Source organism: Mus musculus, chromosome 5 (genome assembly GCF_000001635.26).
Source record: "Mus musculus strain C57BL/6J chromosome 5, GRCm38.p6 C57BL/6J".
NCBI lineage: Eukaryota > Metazoa > Chordata > Mammalia > Rodentia > Muridae > Mus > Mus musculus.
Window position 1 is genome coordinate 20,813,545 of NC_000071.6, and position 20,753 is coordinate 20,834,297.

The 20,753-nt window shown below is 41.8% G+C and overlaps 1 protein-coding gene across 4 annotated transcripts in view; it reads right to left on the reverse strand.

The window, feature by feature from the left end:
* The window catches only part of Phtf2 (putative homeodomain transcription factor 2), a 123,474-nt gene that overhangs the window by 54,881 nt on the left and 47,840 nt on the right, over positions 1-20,753 (reverse strand). The gene's annotated exons all lie outside the window — the stretch shown is intronic.

The following is a 20,753-nucleotide window of genomic DNA, read 5'->3' on the forward strand; positions in this document are numbered from 1 at the left end:
AAAAAAACCTAAGATGATAGTCAGATTAAAACCATGCCCTAAAGAATTCTTCAGTTTAAATAATAAAATTACCACAGTGCTAGTACAATCAAGAAGAAACAAAAAATCTCCCAAATGACAAATTCATAACATTCAGATCACAAAGTTGTTTTCTTTTTCAGACAGATCTTACTCTGTACCCTGACTGGACTCACTCACGGCAACCTCCTAGCACGGCGTCCTCAGCAGTGAGATTACAGATGTGAGCTACCACACCAGTTTAAGTCAGCAAACTGAGGAAATAGGTAAAAAGACAGAGGAAGAAACAAGAAGCAAAATACAGGTCCTTGTCTATCCCTATTGAACTTGGAAGTTGTCGGAACTCAGCTTTGACCAGGGCAGGATGACCAGTCATTCTTTGGTGTTCTTATTCAGTTATTTATTTAAATCTTATTGTCTTTAGTTTCCACTTAATTCCCTGTACCCAAACAAAACAAAACAAAACACTAAACTGGTCACAGATGTAGTCAAAACATTCATACAGATAAAACAAACTAGTACAACCAACCATTCCAACACATCAACTATTTTGGTGAGACAATAACCCAAACTACTAGAGAGTTACATAGTAATATAAATTATTATTTTCCCCAAGCTGTTTTCATATGTGAAAGAATGCATATATTCTCTTTTAAAGAACATTGTTTTATTTCAAAGCAATTCAAGTACATAGACACAGAAATACCTTTGCTACAACCCTAAAATCAGAGAAAATAAGGCCAGTATCTATGGAAATGTCTTCTCTACTCAGCATACGGTAGGAGACCACCAGCACTAGCCCCAGGCTCTATATAAAGCAGTGGCTTTATAAAGTGGATGGCTTTTGAAGACTGAGGTACTTCACACTGAGATGTTCTTGTAAAAGCAACATGAAAGGGCTGGTGGGAGGGTTTTCCTATACAAACTCAAACGGTAAAATGGGTTGTTTGACTGGAGACTCTTTTATTCAGAGATTGATGGGAGAGAGCAAGGGCAGTTTCCACTCTAATACAATGCCTTATGGAGTATTAGGACCATGGATCAAGAACAACTTGCAGAGCTGAAAGACAACATATAAAAAACAACTTGACAGGCTTCTCAGTTTCTGTTTTACCACTGACACAGAAACACCTAGAAGATTTGACTAAGTCAAGAAACCTGATAGGTGTTCTTTTTGTATTTCTACTATATAAAAATTAAGTGGCATGGTCAAGTTCAACAACAATTCTCCATCAAAAATCAGGAAGACATTAAGTATATCACTGTTTTAATGTCATACAAACCTACAAACAACTCGACTGCAATATTCCCTGGGTAGAAGAGGAATCTTATACAGACAGCACATCTTCAACTAGGGAAAAAACTTAGTATTTTTGTCTCTGTAATCTCATCTGTTTCATCACCGTTTCCCTTTGCATCCCTCAGTCCTCCAAGGTGTGCAGTTTGGAGCAGACAATATAAATGGCTGTGTTTTGCTAGTATCAGTAAGAAACAGCTAAACGCTGTTGTGATGGCGTTTCAAGGAGGGAAGGCATTCCTCTACATTCTCAAAGCTTCTGGAATCCCAATTCATATTTGTAACCAACCATTTTGTCTGGCGTCTAAGACAGTAAGCAACTTTATCAACACTCTTGCCATTGTTCTGGAGGTATGTGAATGCAGTAGACTGGGCTGGGTTTATCTAACCAGAGCTTATCTACTGCTGTCTTCTCACTCCTAGGGACCATACAAGTGTTCTGCCCTCTACATTGCATCCTTCATCCTTATCTACAGCTTCAACAACAGGTCTACAATCCTCTATCTTGCAATACTCCTCATATTGACAGCAAAGATAACTCTATAGTCTCATCCCTACAAGTCTGAAATCCCAATCCCTATGAATATCAGCGCTCCTGGAAGTGCAGAGACATCCAATTCCTTTTTGGAGTTTCCATTTCTACTACGTTCTCATCTAACTTATTTCCCCTTTGCTCTTATTTTTATGTTGGCTTATTCAGATGTGAAAATAAAAACATAACAAGAAAAACAAGCACATAGCAGCATCCTTAAATCAATACAGATATAAAAGAAACTGAGATAAAGAATTGATAGCCGGGTGTGGTGGCGCACGCCTTTAATCCCAGCACTCAGGAGGCAGAGGCAGGCGGATTTTTGAGTTCGAGGCCAGCCTGGTCTACAAAGTGAGTTCCAGGACAGCCAGGGTTATACAGAGAAACCCTGTCTCGGAAAAACCAAAAAAAAAAAAAAAAAAGAATTGATAATAACAAAACCATTAAAATTGAAATGAATACTCACAACTGACTCCTACAGCTAACACTGCTGTGTTCACTGTCAGTGACTGCAACAGATACAAAGGACCCAGGAACTAGTAACAGTGACCATCCCTAACACCCATGAAAAGAATAGCACTTTTCCCTGCTGCTTTATACTGACACCGTATTTTTTTTTTTCCCCACAGTGCACATACTACTGTGGGAGCCTAGTTCTCAAACCCAGGTCTGCTCCAGCAGCTGTATGACTCAATCATCTAAGAAAGGAAGTGTGTTTCACATTACCACTACGTAGTAACTAACAAGAATCAATTCCCTTCTGCTTTGATTCTCAGTTTTGTTTTGTATCTTTCTACACACAATATAAACAAAATAAAAAGGATAATATGAAGAAGGCAGAGAGGAAGAGGAGGGAAGAGATAAGAAAGAGAAGACCAGCAGATACAGAGAAAGACTGCCTCGGGCTCCTCAGGAACAATCGGAACTAATCGATGGTATCAGACACACATGTTAGAATGGTTGGGTCACGAGACAGTAAACAGGCAGCACTCAAGAATTCTAGGAAAGTAGTTCTCAGAAACACACCAAAACACTACTTTTAAGGGCTAAATTACTTCTATAGTCACTACGTTTAGATCAGCAGCTAGGATATCAAAAGGCTCAAGAGACAGCAGCAGCAATCTTACCAAAGGTAGCTGTCCACAGTGTATTTATTGTACTGGATGCTTAGATGATATAAAAGACTAAAAGTCTAGAAATGTACTTAAGTGAAAGGAGGCCTGGACTTACAACTTTTATCACCCAATTCCTATAATAAACAGACTACTAAACTACCACACACTAAAAACTCAATAGATGCAGGTGCTTCCAAGCCTGTTGACTTAAGTTTGATCCCCAAACCCTATAACTCCTTCAAGTTGCATATGTTGTTGTAACTTTCCCCCTAATACTACTACTATGCTCTTATTTTTCTGAATATCATGTAAGAAACATTGAGAAACAAGTCTTTAATTCCCATAAGTATCAAATGTTTTATCTATATCTATGTAAAATCCCTCCACGGCTTGACCCCCTAGACGAATATCAGATGATTACACGTCTGCCTTTGTTTGCAAGAATGTATCCATTAAATGCATGAAAAGAATATCTCGCCAGGCGTGGTGGCGCACACCTTTAATCCCAGCACTTGGGAGGCAGAGGCAGGCGAATTTCTGAGTTCGAGGCCAGCCTGGTCTACAAAGTGAGTTCCAGGACAGCCAGGGCTACACAGAGAAACCCTGTCTCAACCACCCCCCCCCCCCCAAAAATCTCAAAGACAAGTAAAAAAATTGAGGAATGTCTTGAGGGGCTGGAGAGATAGATGGCTTACTGACACACAACCTGACATCAACTCCTGGGCTCCTAAACTACAGCTTGTGCTGCCATAATGATCTATCTTTAAGTTTAATAAAAAGGAAAGGCAGGGAGTCAAAGTAAGAACAAAAGCAGTGGATAACAGAATGAAATATTAAGACAGCAATGAAAGAAAGCTGCAATGCTCCGAAACCCGCCGCCCTGGTAGGCACCGTAAAGCATCACAAGCGCTATCATGTTTGTAAAGCACACAGTGGAAACACGTAACCGACACTTGCTCTAGAACTTAGGACCTGCAGATAAATCTCCCAGAATTAACAGGATCTAGCTATTCTGGCTTTTAAACAATATTTAACTCCAAAGTCAAGGTCCCAAAGCTCTGAAAATCATAAAGTTTTCCACAGTGTTTTATTTTTAACTACTGCCTCACAGACAAATCTAAAAATATCTGTTTCCCTTTACCAAAGGAATCAATGCTTGTATGCCAGACACTCAGTGACTTGAGTGAGGAGGACTAAAGGAAGAGGTTTAATCATGCCGCATCATTCCTTGTGAATGATAATGATGCCAGACCTCAAGGTGTGGCCTGAGGACCAAGGAGTGGTCATTTCCATCATTGTTTTTAATCAAGTCCTAACTCAGTAGAATCGTAAGTTTACAACAGCTATTAGAAATATCCCCTTAGGCTTGGTATGCACAAGCACATGCTGTCAAGTGTGAGGACCTGAGTTCAGCCCTGTAGCCCACATGCTGGGCTTAGAGAGATGTGGCTCCCACAAGTTGATCTCTGACCTACACAAACATGTGACAGTGCATATGCTCCCCCTGCAAATAGACAAATATCCTGTAATTTTTAAATCTCCCACTATAATCCCTGCAGTATACAGACAGTAATGAAAGAAGGTAAGGATCCAGATAGAGTGTAACTGTGAAAATCATTCTAAGCTATGGAATGAACATTAACTCTAGAGCCTATAAACGTGTATGACTTAACTACTGCTTACTGTTTTAATCAGTCATCACCAGGATTGTACAATAACAAAAGGTATTACTAGAGAAAATAAAGATGGTTGACTAGAGACCTGAAATCCTTTGCTATGGAGACTATGACTTTTTCTTGGGGCGGCAAATTCCTCAGGTAAGGGCACCTGTCAAGCAAGCCTAACAACCTGAGTTTAATTTCCCTAACCCACAGTGAAAGAAGAGAACCAACTCCTTAACGCTGTCCTCTGACCTATACACATGCACACACACCTACATGCAAGCCTACACCCACACAAAATAAAAGTTGGGGGGCAAATTCTAGGCACTAGATAATAACACCTCATTAACTACTGACGCTTCCATTCATCCTAAGTTAATTGTAACCAATGACTGTCTTTCCACAGCCATTCAAAACCACACCTTCCCTGTACTAACCCTAAGATACTATATGATACACACACACACACGCACACACACGCACACACACATTCAACCACACGCACACGCAGTCACATGTTTTTTCAATAAGATACATAGAAACATTTAGCTAAGAAAACTAAAAAAACTTGTCAAACATTTAATAATATATATAGGCCATATAAACAATCTATTCACAAATCATGACCATGTTTCTACAGCTTAGGAAGAACCAGTTAATGATATGGTGAAACACTGATTCAAATTTTGAAAAACAAGCTTTGAAGAATACTCTTTAATATAATGAAAAAAAATAATTACTAGAGGATTTGGCTCTAAGGAGTCAGTACCATAGAAAAAATACTGTTGAGGTTTGGTCTTGCTTTGTATTGTAATGCTAAGTGTGGGCCCCCAAGACCTGGGGTCTGCACATAGATCCAAGTGACTCTATGTGGCCTTGCCCCCAAGTTATGTCTGATTGGAAAACAAAGATGCCCACAGCCAATAGCTGGGGAGAAGAGACATATGTGAAGTTTAGGATTTCCTGGCTTGGGACCAGAAAATCATTGAGAATGAGAACAAGGCGAATGGTGGAGAAGGCACAAGAGAACATGGCCCTGAGGGCTGGCCAATTGGAGTTATGAGCAGCCCAGATGGAACATACTAAGTAATAACTCAGGGTTATTGATAGGAAAGTAGATTCTAATAGCACAGCAGGTAGGTATCTGCCCAGCTGTTGTGCTGTTTAAGGCTTAATGTAAAAACAAAAGTTGTATGTGTCTTTCATCCAGGAACTGAATGGTCAAAGGCAGGGTAGAAACCCCGGGTTGGGATTAAAATTTTCTACAACAAATATTTGCATAAATAATTCAAAAAACAATCAAATAAACACTATGATTGAGGGATAACATGACCTTTGTGGACCTTGATATGCAGAAGAACAAAGACAGGGATTGGTGGCTTGAGTACTGGGACTACACACACACACACACACACACACACACACGTTAGGAAAAGACAAGCAGAAATTATAACCGGAATTCAAGAGATGGAAATGTAAAAAGTCCAGAACTCAGTAGCACAAACTGTGTCTGTGTGTTATATTGCCTATTTGATCATTTCTAGAGAAACAGAGTAACTTGAAGAAACCAAGAACAAACAAGTACATGTTCAAAGAAAGAGAAGACTCAAAGTCAACTTAAGAGTCTTAGAAACCGCTGGAGAGATGGCTCAGCAGGTAAGAGCACTGACTGCTCTTCCGAAGGTCCTGAGTTCAAATCCCAGAAACCACATGGTGGCTCACAATCACCGTAATGAGATCTGACAACATCTTCTGGTGTGTCTGAAGTCAGCTACAGTGTACCTATTTATAATAATAAATAAATCTTTTAAAAAAAGAGTTTTAGAAACCAGAAAGGTAGGTATTTTATGGCAGGGTGTGAATTCAACTGTTGACACTAGGGCCATCAAATACCTTACACTATGCTTGCTGCTACACACTTATGATATGCACACTGTTTCTTTCCCCCTCCAGGACCCTACCCCCTTACTTCTCCCGGACAATTCACTGCTACAGCAACTGGATGAAACAGGGTTATGGGACCTAACACCAGGTTGCCAGACACAGAGGGGCTCAGGCCTGGGCTATCCATGGGATAGGAAAGGAGACTCTGTATTAAGGCTGTCAGCTTGAGCAGGAAAAACAAGCTGATGGTGAACCAGCACAGATGTCAAGGTTCAAGCAGGGCATGGAGGGGACATAAAGGTGAGAAAGGGCGAAAGGAAGAGCGCAGCAACCAGCCCTGACTACGACAACGAAGTTCAGTACACAGAGTGGACAATGGCCAGAAGGGAGACTGACTGAACGCATGGCCCTGATGTCCCAATGCCCGCAATGCTTCTGACTGCACACAAATCTATCTTGAGAATTATTAAAGAAATAACTGTAGTTTTAGAGGCCTGGAGAACAGCTCGGTAGTAGAGTACTTGCTTAATTTGCAGGAGACTTTGGGTTCAATCCCTAGCAAAACACACACACACACACACTTTTGTTTGTTTGTTTGTTTGTTTTTTTGACTTGGGGTCTCTTTGGCTAGCCTTGAACTCTTAGAGACCCATCTGCCTCTGCCTCTCCAATTCTGGGATTTCACCACCATGCCCAATAGAAATTGATTTCAATCTCTCTTCCACTTCCTGAATTTTCCATTTTCCTATTACAGACACGTATTACTTTTCTGACTGTGACAGAATATTTAGAAAAATCAAGAGAAAACAATAGTTCATATTCTCAAGAACCAGTAAGTGTCAGGTTAGGACTAAGCAGCGTGGTTTTGAATGCAATCTCACATGAAGACCGAGTAGAAGGAACCACACAGTGGGGAAAGCAGCTACAAATGCTCATTAATAAAGTCTCTGGTAGAAAACACGTTAAGAGTTTTGGGTTTTGGAGAACCATTTAGCTAAAAAGCTTAACAAAACAGTCAAATATTTAAATCCCACAAAAGGACATAGTCACACACACACAGAACATTTCAAAACAGAAAAAAGATGAAGAACCAACACACTAACACATGCCATTTGCACAAGGAAACACCATATTCCAGGTAAGATTCTTGTGGCAGAAAAGACTCAGCTGGCTCACAAAGGACCAGATGGGAGCAGAGGGAAGAGAGCCTGACAGACAGATGTAAAGTGGGACTGGGAGATGGCCAAGTGCTGAGGGAGCCAAAGAAAACCTTCCTAACTCCATAACAACAAACAATGGTTGCCACCTGAGAGGCAAAAATAGTCATGAATAACCTTCCTGCCTGTCCACTCTCAAGGTAGTGACACAAGTTACACTGTGTCATTTCAAGTCTCATATTAACTACTAATGAAAAGCCAACAACTTTAATACATAAGGTCTTGATGAATTAAATCTTAAAAGCATGTACCATACTTATCTCTTATACACTTAGGGAAAATGAGATCACTAAGCATAAAAGGCCTAAAGTTCTGCTGTGTTCTGAAGTGACTCCCACACTCCAGGTCCATGCTATTTGATCCAGCATATCTTCCCCCAACCCCACAAAGACCCAAGGCCAGACATCCAACTCCAGCTGAGCCAAGCAGGTTGTCTCCTCCTAAAAAATGTCAAAGAAAAGTATGACTAACAGAATGAAACAAAATAAATATTACAAGCTCAATAGAAATATTTGTGTACACTGCTGTGGAGAGTGGCCAGGCCAGTCTTTCCGTCTGACATCTAGGCTGTCAGTAGTTGGCAGTTCACATGTGCTGGGAGAAGCAGAAGCAGGGTACAGCAGTGTTGTTTCCTGGCCCAACTTTAAAGAGAGCTGGTAATGGAAACCAACACCACCCTGCATAATTTACAAGAACTGTTTACTTTCCAGCTTGCTGGGACACCAAGTATGTTCTCAGTGGTTTTATTAAAGTACTGTCTGATTAATAAGTTTTCCTATGAAGTTATCTGAGCAAAGATAATTTAAGGTCTACTTTTCTATTTAAACTAACTTTGGATCATGAATTGTGAAGAGTCTACTAGTGAGAACATAAAAGATTTAGTACTCTGTGGGGCGGTGAGCTGTGCACAGATAGCCTGGTCTCAGGTCTGAGCACAGGCCTTGAACCCCTGTGATCCAGTAGGTGGCTTCTGCCTACTAGGGATGGCAGATATTCAGCCAAGCCCCCTGGGCCCCCGGCCCCTTTTCATAGCTACAGCCTCCCACAGCCCCCGGCAGAGAGGAGTGTGGCCATCAGTCACTTCGGCAATGCCCAAGCTCCTGGTATTCTGTCTGGATTCCACTCTTACAGTTATCTGGCAACAGCCAGGCATGTTCCTCCCCATAGTTACCTTGCAACAGCCAGGTAGGGTCCCACTATAAAAGGGGCTCTTTGCCCCTTCCTTTCTCTTACCCTCTTTCTCTCTTTCTCTCTTTCTTTCTCTCTCTCTCTCTCTCTCTCTCTCTCTCTCTCTCTCTCTCTCTCTTTTTGCTCCCCCTCTCCCCTCTCTCCATGTGGCCGTGGCCTGCCTCTACTTCTCTACTCTTCTCCCTCTCTCTATCTTTCTATAATAGATGCCTTAAAACCATGGACTGCCTCTTCTCATCAGGATCTGATGTGTAGGAGCAATGGAGCAGGTCTTCGCCTAATGAGCCTTGCATCTAACCTCCCATGGGAGGTCTCCCTGTGTTTCAGCCACGGCTGCCAGCCAAGTCAGCTACCCACCAACCAGCCAAAGGACTCTCCACCAGATAACTAGCTGTTGGAGCCTTCCTCCTGCCCTTTTCCCTTCGGCTCCAGGCCAGAGCCAGCCCTGCAGGCCCCCTACTCCGTTCTCAGCTCTTCCACGGCATTCAGTGACATCTGCAGTGCCCAAGAGTGAGAACCTGTGGGTCTAGACCTCTGCGTGGGCCGGGACCCCCAAGCCAGCTTCCAGCAGGTCCACAGGGACCTCAGACTGCACCTTCCCCAGTCCCAGAGGAGTGTCTCACAGTCCAGTGCCTGCCTGGCAGGGGCTGTGGGATGCGCGCAGTCAAACTTCCCACATCCACCTCCATGAATGGCCCTAGCCCTGTGGCGAGCTGGATGCGGGACCCCATTTTTGACCCACAGTATTCTACTAACAATAAAAAAGTAGTTCAAATATATTTTTATTATCCAACAAGAGGTCAAAATTCAACATGTAAGTTCTAACAAATCTACCATATTGATTCTTAAAGTTTTTAAAGTCAAATCAATACCACTCAATTACTGATTATTTAGATTTTTGATGTTATTTCAATTACTATAGAGTAGAAATTATTTTAAAAATTGTTTAAACTATTAAAATAGCTTTCAAAAGCTATATATTAAAAATATAGTTTGGTCTTAAAAACTAAAAGATGACTTTCTTTAGCTCTAAGTAAACTACAGAAAAAGACCAAACACAAACTTTACTTCATCTTTATTTTATCACCAAATAGTGTTGCTCATATTTTTATAACAAATGTATGGGGGGGTGTAGTGGCTATTCCTGGTTGTCAACTTGACAATATTTGGAATGAACTACAATCCGGAATTGGAAGGCTCACCAGTGACCCTTATCTGGAGGCTTGGAGATCCTTATCTGGATCTTGGTTTGAAGATCTTGAGCCATAGTGGCTATGGATTCCAGAAGATTGAATCTCCGAGTTAAGGAACACACCTTTAATCTGGGCTATGCCTTTCATCTGGGATTAAAGGTGTGGTGGAACACACCTTTAATCTGGGCTACACCTTTTGCTGGAGACAATATAAGGACATTGGAAGAAGGGAGTCTAGCTCTTGCTCTTGCTCCTTTGCCTGCTTGCTGCGTGAGACTGAGTAACTGCTAGATCCTTGGACTTCCATTCACAGCTGCGACTGAACAATTGTTGGGAATTGAGCTGCCGACTGTAAGTCATCAATAAATTCCTTTATTATCTAGAGACTATCCATACGTTCTGTGACTCTAGAGAACCCTGACTAATACAGAAGTTGGTACCAGGAGTGGTTCTAGAGTAACAGAAGTACAAGGATGAATCTTTTAAAATACTGGAATTGGCTTGTTGATCCACCAGCACTTTCAAATATTGAAACCTCTCCAGATTCTCTCCCTCCTGGGAGCTCAGAGAATTTTGAAGACCCATGGTTGAAACTATATTCCGAACTTAAAGAAGCTAATGCCCTTGATTTTCTTAATGAATTGGGTGATTCAGTGCACAAAGCTTTCTACAAGATGGGGAAAAAATCGAAAAATGATTTTACTGGCTGGCTGCTCTTAGTATCTGTGGAAAAAATGATGAATGAAAGGAAGGAGTTGTGTGATAAAATCGAAAGGCTCCAGACACAAGTAAACGATCTAAAAGTTGCTAAGTGTGTCCTTGAGGAGAATCTTCTCTCTTGTAGCAATAGAGCTCAAGTTGCAGAAAATCAAACAGAAACTCTCATTGTAAGGTTGGCTGAACTACAGAGAAAATTCAAGTCTCAGCCTCAGAGTGTGTCGACAGTTAAAGTAAGGGCTCTAATTGGCAAAGAATGGGATCCTACAACATGGGACGGGGATGTGTGGGAAGACCATGTTGAAGCTGAGAATTTTGAATCCTCAGATTCTCAAGGGTTTGCCCCACCTGAGGAAGTAGTACCCTCAGCCCCACCTCTTGAAATAATGCCTTCCCCACATGAGGAAATTAATTTTGCAGAGTCTGCTTACGGCCCACCAATAGTTTCTTCTAGACCTGTAACCAGACTCAAAGCAAAACAGGCTCCTAGAGGGGAGGTAGAAAGTGTAGTCCATGAGGAAATTCGCTACACTACTAAGGAGCTTAATGAGTTTGCTAATTCATTCAAGCAGAAACCTGGTGAATATGTGTGGGAATGGATTTTAAGGGTGTGGGATAAGGGTGGAAGGAACATAAAACTAGAGCAGGCTGAGTTTATTGACATGGGTCCTCTGAGTAGAGATTCTAGGTTTAATACGGAAGCTCGCATAGTTAAAAAAGGTGTCAAAAGTTTGTTTGAATGGTTGGCTGAGGTGTTTATCAAAAGATGGCCTACTGGAAATGACTTGGAGATGCCTGATATTCCATGGCTTAGTGTTGATGAAGGGATTTTAAGACTTAGGGAAATTGCAATGCTAGAGTGGATATATTGTGTAAAGCATAATTGTCCACAATGGGAAGGTCCAGAAGATATGCCTTTCACCAGCTCTATAAGACGCAAATTGGTGAGAGGGGCACCAGCACATTTGAAGGGTTTTGTTCTTTCCCTTTTCCTTGTGCCAGATCTTAGCATTGGAGATGCTTCTGCTCAATTAGATGAATTAAATTCACTGGGTTTAGTTGGATTCCGAGGTAACAAGGGCCAGGTGGCAGCATTGAATCGCCCGAGACAAGGTGATTCTAGTTATTATAATGGACAGCGTAGACAAAAGAATGTTTATAATAACATACCCAGTAATGGTCAGCACAGGAGAGGTGAAATTTATAATGGCATGACTCGGTTGGACCTTTGGTACTGGCTAACCAATCATGGTGTTTCCAGGAATGAAATACATAGGAAGCCTACTGCATATTTGTTTGATCTGTATAAGCAGAAAAATTCTCAAACAAATGAAAGAAAGGCTACATTAGATCGTGGAAAACAGCCAAATGAAAGAAAGGCTACATTAGATCGTGGTAAACAGCAATCTCGGCCAGTGAATCAATTTCCAGACTTGAGACAGTTTGCAGATCCAGAACCCCTTGAATGAAGGGGTGGCCAGGTTCCGCTGAGGAAGGATCTTGATAAGACACTCAAAGGTTTTGCTGTTACCCTTTCTCCAGTTCTTCCCCAGAGGGACCTACGGCCTTTTACAAGGGTAACTGTACACTGGGGAAAAGGAAATAATCAGACTTTTCGGGGTCTGCTGGATACTGGTTCTGAGTTGACACTGATCCCAGGGGATCCCAAGAAACATTGTGGCCCTCCAGTTAAAGTAGGGGCTTATGGAGGGCAGGTGATTAATGGAGTTTTGACTGATGTCCGACTCACAGTAGGTCCAGTAGGTCCCCGGACACATCCTGTGGTGATTTCCCCAGTTCCAGAATGTATAATTGGGATAGATATACTCAGAAATTGGCAGAATTCTCATATTGGTTCCCTGAACTGTAGAGTGAGGGCTATTATGGTTGGAAAGGCCAAATGGAAGCCTTTAGAGTTGCCTTTGCCAAAGAAAATAGTGAATCAAAAACAGTATCGTATTCCTGGAGGCATTGCAGAAATTACTGCCACTATCAAGGACTTGAAAGATGCAGGGGTGGTGGTTCCCACCACATCTCCGTTTAACTCTCCTATCTGGCCAGTGCAGAAAACAGATGGATCATGGAGAATGACAGTTGATTATCGAAAACTAAATCAGGTGGTAACTCCAATTGCAGCTGCTGTACCAGATGTAGTTTCGTTACTTGAGCAAATTAACACATCTCCTGGCACCTGGTATGCGGCTATTGATCTGGCAAATGCCTTCTTCTCAGTACCTGTCCATAAGGACCACCAGAAGCAATTTGCTTTCAGTTGGCAAGGCCAACAGTATACCTTCACAGTTTTGCCTCAAGGATATATTAACTCTCCTGCCCTGTGTCATAATTTAGTTAGAAGGGATCTTGATCGTTTGGATCTTCCACAAAATATCACATTGGTGCACTATATTGATGACATTATGCTGATTGGATCAAGTGAGCAGGAAGTAGCAACCACTTTGGACTCATTGGTAACACATATGCGTATCAGAGGATGGGAAATAAATCCAACCAAAATTCAAGGACCATCTACCTCAGTGAAATTCTTAGGAGTCCAGTGGTGTGGGGCATGCAGAGATATTCCTTCTAAGGTGAAAGATAAGTTATTGCACCTGGCCCCTCCTACAACCAAGAAAGAAGCACAACGTTTAGTGGGTCTATTTGGATTCTGGAGACAACACATCCCTCACTTGGGTGTGTTACTTAGGCCTATTTACCAAGTGACTCGGAAAGCTGCTAGCTTTGTGTGGGGCCTGGAACAGGAGAAGGCCCTTCAACAGGTCCAGGCTGCTGTGCAGGCTGCTCTACCACTTGGACCATATGACCCAGCAGACCCGATGGTACTTGAGGTGTCTGTGGCTGATAGAGATGCTGTTTGGAGCCTCTGGCAGGCCCCTGTAGGTGAATCACAGAAAAGACCTTTGGGATTTTGGAGCAAAGCTCTACCATCATCTGCAGACAACTATTCTCCCTTTGAAAAGCAGCTCTTGGCCTGCTATTGGGCCTTAGTGGAAACTGAACGTTTGACAATAGGACACCAAGTTACTATGCGACCTGAACTACCCATCATGAGCTGGGTACTATCAGACCCTGCAAGTCATAAAGTGGGACGCGCACAGCAGCAGTCTATTATCAAATGGAAGTGGTATATACGTGATCGGGCCAGAGCAGGTCCTGAAGGCACAAGCAAGTTACATGAAGAAGTTGCTCAAATGCCTATGGTTTCTACTCCTGTTACAATGCCATCTGCTGCCAAACATGTGCCTATAGCCCATGGGGTGTTCCCTATGATCGACTGACCGAAGAGGAGAAGACTAGAGCCTGGTTTACTGATGGCTCTGCACGTTATGCAGGCACCACCCAGAAGTGGACAGCTGCAGCATTACAACCCCTTTCTGGGACAACCTTGAAAGACACAGGTGAAGGGAAATCTTCACAGTGGGCAGAACTTCGGGCAGTACACATGGTATTACAGTTTGTTTGCAAGAAGAAATGGCCAGATGTACGATTATACACTGACTCATGGGCTGTAGCCAATGGATTGGCTGGATGGTCAGGGACTTGGAAAGATCACAATTGGAAAATTGGTGAGAAAGACATCTGGGGAAGAAGTATGTGGATAGATCTCTCCAAATGGGCAAAGGATGTGAAGATATTTGTGTCCCATGTAAATGCTCACCAAAAGGTGACTTCAGCTGAGGAGGAGTTCAATAATCAAGTGGATAAGATGACCCGTTCTGTGGACAATCAGCCTCTCTCCCCAGCCATCCCTGTCATTGCTCAATGGGCACATGAACAAAGTGGCCATGGTGGTCGAGATGGAGGTTATGCTTGGGCTCAGCAACATGGGCTTCCACTCACCAAGGCTGACCTGGCTACAGCTGCTGCTGATTGCCAGATCTGCCAACAGCAGAAACCAACACTGAGCCCCAGATATGGCACCATTCCTCGAGGTGACCAGCCAGCAACCTGGTGGCAGGTTGACTACATTGGACCACTTCCTTCGTGGAAAGGACAGCGTTTTGTTCTTACTGGAGTAGATACTTATTCTGGTTATGGATTTGCCTTTCCTGCACGTAATGCCTCTGCTAAAACCACCATTCACGGACTGACAGAATGCCTCATCTATCGTCATGGTATTCCACACAGTATTGCTTCTGACCAAGGAACTCATTTCACAGCCAGAGAAGTACGACAGTGGGCTCACGATCATGGAATTCACTGGTCTTACCACATTCCCCATCATCCTGAAGCAGCTGGGCTGATAGAAAGATGGAATGGCCTTTTGAAGACGCAGTTACAGCGCCAATTAGGTGGTAACAGCTTGGAAGGCTGGGGCAGAGTTCTTCAGAAGGCAGTATATGCTTTGAATCAGCGCTCGATATATGGTACAGTTTCACCCATAGCCAGGATTCATGGGTCCAGGAATCAAGGGGTGGAAAACGGAATAGTTCCACTTACTATCACTCCTAGTGACCCTCTAGGAAAATTTTTGCTTCCTGTCCCCATAACTCTAGGTTCTGCTGGCTTAGAAGTTTTGGCTCCAGAGAGGGGAGTGCTCCTACCAGGAGCTACAACAAACATTTCATTGAACTGGAAGCTCAGACTTCCCCCTGGTCATTTTGGGCTTCTAATGCCCTTAAACCAACAGGCTAAAAAAGGAATAACAGTGTTAGGAGGGGTGATAGATCCAGATTACCATGGGGAAATTGGATTACCTCTTCACAATGGTGGTAAGCAAGATTATGTCTGGAGTGCAGGAGATCCCTTAGGGCGTCTCTTAGTACTACCATGTCCTGTGATTAAAGTCAATGGGAAACTACAACAGCCTAATCCAAGCAGGATGACAAAGGACGCAGACCCATCAGGAATGAAGGTATGGGTCAATCCTCCAGGAAAAGAGCCAAGACCTGCTGAGGTGCTGGCTGAAGGTGAAGGAAATACAGAATGGGTAGTAGAGGAAGGTAGTTATAAATACCAATTAAGGCCACGTAACCAGTTGCAGAAACGAGGATTATAAAGTAATATGAATGCCCATTGTAAATTTACTAATGCGTTTGCGATTGTACGAGGGATAGTTATATCATGTTAGGCGTATTTACAACCTTGTTATTGTTTCATGTGAACATGAGATATTATTTGTGTCAAGTTGACAAGGGGTGGATTGTAGTGGCTATTCCTGGTTGTCAACTTGACAATATTTGGAATGAACTACAATCCGGAATTGGAAGGCTCACCAGTGACCCTTATCTGGAGGCTTGGAGATCCTTATCTGGATCTTGGTTTGAAGATCTTGAGCCATAGTGGCTATGGATTCCAGAAGATTGAATCTCCGAGTTAAGGAACACACCTTTAATCTGGGCTATGCCTTTCATCTGGGATTAAAGGTGTGGTGGAACACACCTTTAATCTGGGCTACACCTTTTGCTGGAGACAATATAAGGACATTGGAAGAAGGGAGTCTAGCTCTTGCTCTTGCTCCTTTGCCTGCTTGCTGCGTGAGACTGAGTAACTGCTAGATCCTTGGACTTCCATTCACAGCTGCGACTGAACAATTGTTGGGAATTGAGCTGCCGACTGTAAGTCATCAATAAATTCCTTTATTATCTAGAGACTATCCATACGTTCTGTGACTCTAGAGAACCCTGACTAATACAGGGGGGGATCTCCAAAACCCATGAATTTTATTACCCCACCTAATGTTAAGAAAAAACATTCACGCTAACGCTGACACCATTGCATACGCTAGCAAGATTTTATTGAAAGGACCCAGATGTAGCTGTCTCTTATGAGACTATGCCGGGGCCTAGCAAACACAGAAGTGGATGCTCACAGTCAGCTAATGGATGGATCATAGGGCTCCCAATGGAGGAGCTAGAGAAAGTAGCCAAGGAGCTAAAGGGATCTGCAACCCTATAGGTGGAACAACATTATGAACTAACCAGTACCCCGGAGCTCTTGACTCTAGCTGCATATATATCAAAAGATGGCCTAGTCGGCCATCACTGGGAAGAGAGGCCCATTGGACTTGCAAACTTTATATGCCCCAGTACAGGGGAACACCAGGGCCAAAAAGGGGGAGTGGGTGGGCAGGGGAGTGGGGGTGGGTGGATATGGGGGACTTTTGGTATAGCATTGGAAATGTAAATGAGTTAAATACCTAATAAAAAATGGAAAAAAAAAAAAAGAAAAAACATTCATAAACATTAATGAAAATTCTCTGAGCTTTGTACATAGTTATAAACATTAATCCACATAACCTATCAGTAATTAACAACACTTCTAATAGAGTCAACACAACAGCCATGCACCACTGACATTTGGTCAACAAAGTACTGCATTATAAGCGCATATGTCATCTATGAGCCATACTGAGCCACCTATGAGGCATTACATTATACTGAGACCTACACCCCTGTCACCTGGTGACCTTGGGGCCATCCTAGAACAGCACTTATCTCTCTTGTGTTTGTAGTGAAACTGACCCACACAAACCACATCTGTATGAAAGAGGAGGACATGCAGCTATGGCTAGACAGCACTGACAGCCTGATAAGTGACAAGAGTGTTACTATGTTTACTAAGTATCGATTCACCTCTACTGCAAGAGAGTGAGTGCATCAGGTGACCAGGAGAAGCCTGCTACATCTCACATATATGACTCCAGCTACACTGAGAGACCACAGTGAATGATCTACATCAGCTGTAGGAACTCTCAGTAACAAAAGACACATTCTGAGAAAGTAGCCCTGCTGCTAAGCAAAAATGACAGTATGCTTCATTTAAAAGTACTGCTGGGCTGGTCAGATGACCTGCAAGCCTGCTAACCTGAGCTCCAACACTGGAACTGACTGCAGAAGGCAGGCCTGCACCCTCTCACAAAGCTGTCCTCCATGGCATGCACATACCTACACTAGTAGTAAGAAATGAGAATAAAATTTGCAAAAACGTAAGCCAACCACGTTAATAAAGACTAACTACTGCTACTATTTATTTAAGCATCTACAACTTCTTGATAGCAGTTCAAATAGGGAATGAGCCACAAAGGACAAATTTATTGCCACTTTTCACAGCCATAGTCAAGTGGATCAAAAGTAGAAATGTGCAGCTTGGGTTGCAGAGTCACTTTGCAGGTAGGTTACAGACACTACAGCTCCACTGACTCAGTATTCGCACAATTGGACACTGCTAGGCTTCTTGGAGCCTGACTTTCCTGATTGTAAAATCACCAACAGGGCAGTAAGTCCCTCCACAGCATTCTTGTGATGACTAAATATGTGTGACATACTTGAGGCAGCGTGGAGCATACATGTTAAGTGTTCAGTAAGTGCTGCAGTTATTGAGTCAACAACAGTCACAGAATCTCTGCAGTTGGACATGGTAATATTTCACCCAAGGCTAAACATGACTTAAAGTGAGACACTAAAAACTGTGACAACTACTTACACAGTGACATTTAATCCTAACAACCATCCTTGAAGCAGACGACGTTATATCCATTTCCAAAGAGACCATGGTTTTTGCCTTTTGCTTTCATTCCTCTTTGACCTTTGAGTTATCAGGACTCAGAGTACAAGAAGGATCTCTATTGGATAGATTTCTAATTGTTCACACAAAAATAAAAAGGTATTTATTTTATAGCTTTTGGAAGTGTGATAATTGATACAGTGACCACGTAATTCTTTTTCCTTTGGTATGCCCCAGTAAAAAACTACATATGTACATTAAAGCTCCCAGATAATGTGCTAGAATTTCTGTCCCCCTCCATCCACCAACAGAAAAAACATAATGAAAAGCAAACTCACCCTACTCTTCCTTTACAGATTAACACACAACTGGCAGGAAGACTGAGGTAGTGCTGCCCAAGGGCCACAAACTTTCAAGCCAGATTGGATTCCATTCATAATCATAACTGACCATCACTTGCCAAGATATTGCCACTATATTTGTAATGGAATAAGAACTCATAATTTCAATTCAGCACTGTGATCTAAAAATTCAAGCACGACTATTTTACCCAGTTTCTGTGCAGTTGGACAAGGTGATATTGTACACAAGGCCAGACGTAACTGAGGCATCTCCTATAGGCAAAGCTTCTGAACTTCAATTTGCAACAAGTTTATTTTTGTAGTTTTAAGTAAATACTACTATATATAATATTTATATAGCATAGCCAATTTCTCTGTGGTAACATTTATTTTCTCAACTGCAGAAAAGTATCATTTATAGGATATAATGCTTAATTATTTCAAGTCACTTGGAAAGCTTAACCTATAAGTATCTAAGTTACTAGGACAGTAGAAAAATAATAAAAATGTCCTTTTATGTACAGTAAAGGGGAAGTGGTACCATACAGTTCTGTGAATATATAGAGGAGGCAGCCTTGTAAGAGTGGAAACATCCTGGAAACTATTCTATTTTACTCGTGTCTCACTAGGAAACCCAGAATATATAGCCCTCTGTATGGAGCTATTGCATCTAAGTACTTATATGATTTTATTTTTTAAAATGTCTGAAATAGGACCACTTTTTATGAAGCTACTTACATGAAATACACAACTTTTATGTTGTAGTTTGGATGTATACCTCAAAGTTTCCTGTGCTGGAAGCTTAGTCCCTAGTGTGGCAACCAAGTATTGGAACCTTTGAGAAATAGGGCCTAGTAGGTGGTAATGAGATCACGATGCCTTCAAAAGGGACTAACTTAGTTCTCACTTGACTCTAGACAGTCCCCACGAGAGCAGAGTATTACGAATAGCAAGGCTGGCTCCTAAATCTCTGGCTTCTTGTCTTGCTAAATTACTCCTCTTTCTTCCCCTCCTCCTACCCTGAGCCCGTTAGTCAGGCTGTGATGTAGCTAGCCAGACATCCTTACCAGAAATGAGTGATGCTTGATGTTGTGTTCTTGCCTTCATAGAACTGTGCATTCAATAAGCGTCTTTTCATTATACATTGTTCAGTCTTAGGTATTTTATGTAGAAATTAAAACAGACTTTGAGAGATGCCACAAAATATACTTACTTATTTATTTATTCATTTATTTAAAGTATACGATTTAAAGTATATAATTCCACAGCTCTTAGTAAGTTTGTAAGTTTACTTGAAAGTACAACCATCTCCACATTCTAATTCAGAACATTTTCGTTACCATAAAAAAAAATCTCATATTCACTTATAATCACTACTTATTTCTACTTCTAGCACAGACCACTGGTTACTTCTGGCCTATAAACTTACATATTTACCTCTCATTTGTGTTTCCTATTAGATATAAAGTTGTACAGCATAGAGTCTTAGTATATTCTGAGATTCATTCATGTTGTAACACATTGAGTACTTTGTTCTTTTCTATTGCCATTACAAAGTGTTACTTTCTGACAAGTTGTCACCTCTAAAACTAATAACAATAGCAGTTTATAGCAGAAAACATTTCAAACTACTTGTTTAGATAAAAAATTAAGTAAATACATCATCTACCTAAGATACGTGCACACTTTAAATGTTTTTATCAGATTCCTAAGAATAACTGCTATCGTTTTGTGTTCACAATTACAAGTTCATATCCAGTTTTATGACTTTTCCATATAAAAGACCATATGCTGTCGTGGAAGGCACTTCATGCAGGGTGGAGGGGAAGGAGCGCCTGCTGACATAATGGTGCATTCATAGGCTCACCTCCCAGAAGCACTCACTGAGCATCACCATCTCCAGGTAAAACTGGGTCTACAGTTCCTCCAGCCCTGTATGTTCTCTAAACAGGAATTCATCAATATAGCAAGATGAAAAGATCACATGTACACAAGAACTGGACAGGTATTTTTACTTATTTAAGCTGTAAATTAACTATTCACTTCAGTATACCTTCCAACACCCAATCAGAGACAGTATTAGGATTTATGAAAAAATGGAAACCTCATATATTTTTATGCCAAGT